The 6,343-nt window shown below is 25.9% G+C and overlaps 2 non-coding genes across 2 annotated transcripts; one reads left to right on the top strand and one right to left on the bottom strand.

The window, feature by feature from the left end:
- The first annotated feature begins 2,689 nt into the window (after positions 1-2,689).
- On the top strand, positions 2,690-2,758 carry PGO_121750. The gene has a single exon. It is a non-coding gene; the product is annotated as a tRNA-Met (tRNA).
- Positions 2,759-5,456: 2,698 nt separating this feature from the next.
- PGO_121740 lies at positions 5,457-5,528 on the bottom strand. Its single transcript has one exon. It is a non-coding gene; the product is annotated as a tRNA-Pro (tRNA).
- Positions 5,529-6,343: the final 815 nt, after the last annotated feature.

Here is a 6,343-nt window from a genome sequence, read left to right as displayed (position 1 = left end):
TTTTTTTTCTTCTTACTCTAAAACTGTTTAAAAAAAAAATATTAATCTTATTTTTAATATCTTAAGCTGTATTTATGTAACATTTGTTGTGTAGCTTCACTAAAATAGTTCCCTTATGGAGATTTTTTTTTTTTTTTTTTTTTTTTTTTTGTCTTTGGATTTCGTTTCATCATTTTGAATCTTATGTGCTAGAATAAATTCGTAAGAATGAAATGGTTTACACAACTTGTTAAAAAAAAAAAAAAAAAAAATATTGAATCATCCTGTGAAACAAGTCATTTAAGGGAGGCACATATAGTTATGTTCCTCATTTTACGAACAAGAAGAATGAGAAGAAGTTCTTACAGCGTATGGATCTGCATCAACAGAGCCGGTCAACAAGGTCTGATTGTTGTTCCTTTTTTTTTTTTTTTTTTGCCTAACTGAATTAGCCAAGTGTGCTGCTAGAACGTCCAGTCTTGCACATATCCATGTAAAAATTTTATTTTTTTTTTCATTTTTTGACATTTTATAATATATAAATACTGTTCATGTGTAAAGAAAAAAATGTTTTACTTACCTCACTGAGATTCACATAAAAGGGATAGGATTTCAACCTTTTGTCTACTCAAGGTTTGACATAGCAATAAATGTTCATATAAGAATGTTCCTATATATATACAAAGCATGAACTGTTTTTTTTCAATGCCATTTCTCCGGGCATCATTTGTCTCTTTCAGATATTCCCAAAAAAAAAAAAAAAAAAAGAGCCATGTGATCCTGTCCAAACGCACGTATCGTTCTTTTTATTTCCTTTCCTTTCGTTTCTTTCTTTTTTTTTTTTTTTTTTCTTTTCTCTATAATCAATTTGTTATGTCTTATAAAATCTTTTCTCATGTAAGGAATGAAAAATTTATAAAAAATTATCAAATTGGTTACATTTATTTACAGTAGTTGTTGTCAATCGGGTTTTATGTATACTTTTATATGTAGAGAAAAACTTTGTTGTAATGTTGTGATATAAAAAAAGATGGGGAAATTGTGTGAGATTTTACTTTTTTTTTTTTTTTTTTTTTTTCTCTTTTTTCATTGTACATTAATCTGCATAGTGTTAAAAAATTTATCCGTATCATTTTGTTCAAAATGATTTTTTTTCTCTACTGTCTTAATTTAACTATACATTTGTAATGTTCACACTTTTGTGAAATATATTTTATCTTAATTTTTTTTTTTTTTTTTTTTTTTTTTTCTCTCTTTATACTTCATACTGATTGACTTGTGGCCAATTCATGAATGACACATTTCAGTGTGAAAAATGTATTATGTGTATTCATCAGAATGTTGGTATTTGTAGATCCTTGGCTTTTTTATTTCATAAAAATAGATATTAATTCAAAAAAGAGAAGTATACTAAGACATAAGGTAATAAAGAATATCATGAACAGCTTTCTTATCATATAAAAATTGTATATCTTTACACAGATGAAGATTCCTTTTTTTACATCCTTACAATTTTTTGCTTATTTTTTTTTTATTGCTCCACACCATCCGTTGATACTTTAATCTTTACCATTATTCATTCACAACATTTTGTTCGACGCAGAGTGGGAGGAGAATAAGTTCTTAAAAATGTTCCTTTTTATTTACTTAATTTATTTTGTTATTTTGTTATATTATTATTATTGTTGTTTCGTTATTATTATTATTATCATTATTCTTCTTCTTATTATTGTTATTATTTTTTTTTTCTTGTGTGCATAATTTATTTACGCCCTTTTTTACATTTCATAAAATGGAAAATATACACAAAGTATATCTAATTTTTAATCTTATTTGTGGGGAATAAAGAATTGTTGACACATTTTTGTTTCTTTGTTTTCTTTTTTATATTTAGGGGAAACTTATTATTACTACTTCTTGTCAGAGCATTTTTTTTTTTTTTTTTTTCTTTTTTTCAGAGAAGACACATTTTTATATAAACGTGGGTATAATAAGAATATAACAAATTTTCGAGATCGTACAATTTTACTACTTTTGAGAAAAAAAAAAAAAAAAAAAAAAAAAAAAAACATATAAGATATGAGATATAAGATATAAGATATGAGATATAAGATATGAGATATAAGATAAGAGATATAAGATATAAGATAAAAGATAAAAGAAGTAAAGAATTGGAACGGGAAATGACTTGCATATTTCATTACGGCTTGTAAAGCAGAATTGTCAAGCTTAAGTTAAGGCTCATGCCTACTAATGGTGAAAATGAGAAGAGTTAAAAACGTATGGTATATACATATGCATAAACATAAATATATAATCCTATATATATGTGTATATGCATGTATCCGTGCATTCACTTATATATGTGCTTAAAATATATTTGAATACACGGAAGTGTGGAAGAGCGCCTTTAGTAACAGGATCAGAGAGTGTGTTCTTGATTCACATTGCATTAGTTGCCCTTTTGTGCGTTTTCCTTCTCTTGTGATTATTTTTTTTTATTTTTTATTTTTTTTTTAAATCAAACACAATATTTGGATGAGACGGTTTGTGAGAACGTTGTGAGACTCGGTAGTTTTGCAAAGCTGCTCTGATATGTCAAGTTGAGAAAAAAGTGCTTATATATTATTCATACACGTATTGCTAAAAATAAAAAAAAAAAAAAAAAAAAAGGAAAGAGACTATTCGTTCTAATATATTTATTGAAAGCAGCGTAGCTCAGAGGAAGAGTGGGGGGCTCATAACCCCCAGGACCGTGGATCGAAACCACGCGCTGCTATAAATTTTTATTTTTTTAATCTTTTTAAAAGAAAAAAAAAAAAAGAAAAGATGTTTTTTTTTTTTTCTTTTTTCTATCCTTTTTTTTTTTGGGCTCTTTTTAAATGTAAACAAAAATATTTTATTTTATATTCCGTTTTCCCAGAAGGGAAGAAATGCATACTTATATTATATGTACAATATATATATATATTATATATATGTAGTATGGAAAATCGCGTTTTTTTTGTTCTTTTCCAATTTGTTTATTTATTTATATATTTCCTTTCCCTTTTAGCTCAACCTTTTCCAAGCACACTTTTATGCGAATTTTTTTTTTTTTTTTTTTTATCATTTTTAACGCGTTATTTTTTTTTTTTTTACTCATTATTTAATTGTTCCAGTGTACAAATTCTTCTCATCGAAAAAGTAAAAATTTCACATCCCCCCACCCCCTACATTTGTTTTTTATTTTTAATTTTACTTATATTTTACAACTACATACAGCAACTCTTTGGGTAGATTAAAAAAAAAAGAAAACTTATAAGTAAAATATGCTTTCAACTTAGATTGACACAATAAGTACCGTAGCATAATTTGGGAGTTCAAAATTCAAATGGAGTTGAAGTGCCTCAAGTGACAAAAAGTGGAAAGGCACGTAAAGCAAAACATGATAAAAAAAAAAAAAAAAAAAGTACAGCTTTCCCATCAATACATATAACAACACATATTTGCATATGCACCTATTCTTTTACTTCAATGTTCTTATGTGTTATAATAAATTACATGAACGCTTATTAACTGCATGATATAATAAAAAACTAGAGAAAATAAAAAAACGTGAACGTTGGGAAAAAAAAAAAAAAAAAAAAAAAAAAAAAAAACACTGGGTTTCTTTTCTCCCCTTCCTTTTACTTCTTACACGTCTCCCTTTCCCATGTTTAATAAAAGAAAAATGGAGAATATGTATAAATTTTCCATTTTCCTTGCACAATCTTGAAAGCCATTGGGGGGTATATTTCCCTCGTTCTGTAAAAACCATACAACAATATATATCCCTCAGAAATTTGAGCATTTTCTTTTCATACATGTAAAGCATATGCAAATTATGTATTTAAAACTCAATCGAATTCGGCATTGTCTTGTCTTTTCTTCAATTTTTTTTTTTTTTTTTTTTTTATCTTTTCTTTTGTCACATTTTGCTAATCTATTTATCATTAACATACATGCAAATGTATGTGCACTAGGAATGAATGCATTTTTATTTATTCCCCAGTTAACAAAAAGGGTCCAAAAGTGAAAACACACCGATTTTGGAAAGGCCTTAAAGGGATGTGCAGTCTCTTCAAAGGAGTTAACGAATTCTCATAATAAATTTTGTAACAGTATATATATGTACACACATTTTATGAACGTTAAAAGATGATGTGCAAATGGACGAAAAAAAAAAAAAAAAATAAAGCAGTGCAAAAATGCAAAAGTTCATAAAACGAAGATGAGAATATGTTTAATACATACTTGTCAACATAAGTGCATATATCATTCCATATGCATTCATCAAACATTTAATAAGAATACATAAATTGTTACACCCATAGTTAGACACAAAATATATTTATCTTTCCCAACCAGTCCTCCTTTATGTAATTGGGAAAAATAAATGTGTCTATTATTATTATACATTTCGCATGATTATTTTTTTGTAAATATTTACGCGATTAATCTTACGTGTAAACTTCACTATATTACATTTTTCTGCAAGTACAATTGTTTCATGGCCTACCATGCTTCAAAAATATTACTCTAAGCACATTGCTACTTCAGTTGAAACAAAATGGCACAACTAGGTGAATATTACTACTTAAATGATATCACGGGAAAAAAAAAAAAAAAAAAATTGTTAACTTTCCATTTCTTTTGTACATTTTTAATATCAAACATTTTTTTTTTTTTTTTTTTTTTCGCCTAATTTTATAGCCTTTCAAAACATGTTACTATTACCTTTGCTCACCATATGCATGTCACCATATAAAAATGTAAAAGAGATGAAATATAACCAGTTTTTCACACACGTAAATATAAAAGATATATATATGTTTATGCACCAAATATTTTATCGCCACTTGCCAAATCCAAGCAGTACATAGTAAATGTCAAAATGAAAGGAAAAAAAAGAATTCTTCACATTTTTATTTTTTCAAGGACAGTAATTAATCTCATATATTTTTATTATCAAAAAGTTCGTTTCAGCTATTTTTTTCTTACCAAGATGGAAAAAAGAATAAAAAGGAACAAAAAAAAAAAAAAAAAAAAAGAACAAGAGAATTAAAAGACTATTCAGAATAATAATATATTCTTGTTGCCCTGCTTAACAGGTAGCAAAATGGAGTAATTTGCAATTCCAAATGACCAGAAATAAAGGTGAACACAATTCTGCATTACAACAAAATATGTTTTTTTTTTTCTTAAACGGAGAAAAAATCATTTGAAAACTATATAATTTGTTCTTTAAGAAAAAAAAAATGAAATAAAAAAAAAAATTTAAAAGTGTTCCTTCTTATTATAAATAGAATATACAAAATTAATTTCATTATTCGTTATGTAAAACACAATTATAATTTTTCTTTTCTTTAAAAATTACTTTTTATAAAATGTTTTATTTTTTTTTCTATTTGGTTTATATATATATATATATTAAAATGTATAACATTACAAAAATAGGGCTACTCCGGGAATTGAACCCGGGACCTCTCGCACCCAAAGCGAGAATCATACCACTAGACTAAGTAGCCATTGTAATAATAAATATTTTGCAAAAGTTCATAGGCACGTGGGATTAACATGAATAACAATGAAATCCTCATCTCACTAGTTTGAGATTTTAATATTTAACTAGGAACAGCGGCTAAATAAACCTTTTTTCAACAATTCGTTTAAACGAAGTAAACAAAAAAGAAAAAAAAAGGTCAAGTGCAAAACATTTTTTTCTACTTCACACTTAATCGATTAGTCATATTTTTTCAATTCACACAAGAAGGTGTGACCATGTAAGGAAAATAATAAAGGGTAAAAAAAAATAAAATAAAAAAAAAAAAAGGAATTGAAATTGGGGAATTAGGCTAAATTAGAAAATATCTATTTTTTTTTTTGTAAATATTCTCAATTAAAAAAAATAAAATAAAATAAAAATAAAAAAAGTCTAGTAATTGTTTCCATTCAAACGTAGCTACCATATTCACATTGAATATATTTGCGGATTAAGGAAAAAAATTTTCCACGTTATTCAATTTAGAACAATTAGCTTTTTTTTTTTTTTCCTAACATTGATCTCTAAATTCTTTATGCCCTATTATATCACTAAACGACAATTTGTTGAGAACATTGTGCGCACACAAATGAATGAGAGATATAACTTACATAAAAATTCATTCATTCTTTAAATATACCAGTTGTGCATTAGGTGTTGAACAAAATATTATTGAAATTTTTAAATGCATTAATTGTAAAAGTGTAACTCATTTTACATTTCATTTGAGCTATATTACAGTTTTGTTGAAGTTATTTATATTATTTTTTTATTTTATTTATTTTTTTTTTTCTCTTTAAT

The sequence above is a fragment of the Plasmodium gonderi genome, assembly GCF_002157705.1.
Source record: "Plasmodium gonderi DNA, contig: Chr12, whole genome shotgun sequence".
NCBI classification, from domain to species: domain Eukaryota; phylum Apicomplexa; class Aconoidasida; order Haemosporida; family Plasmodiidae; genus Plasmodium; species Plasmodium gonderi.
This window is presented reverse-complemented; position numbering and strand designations above follow the sequence as displayed.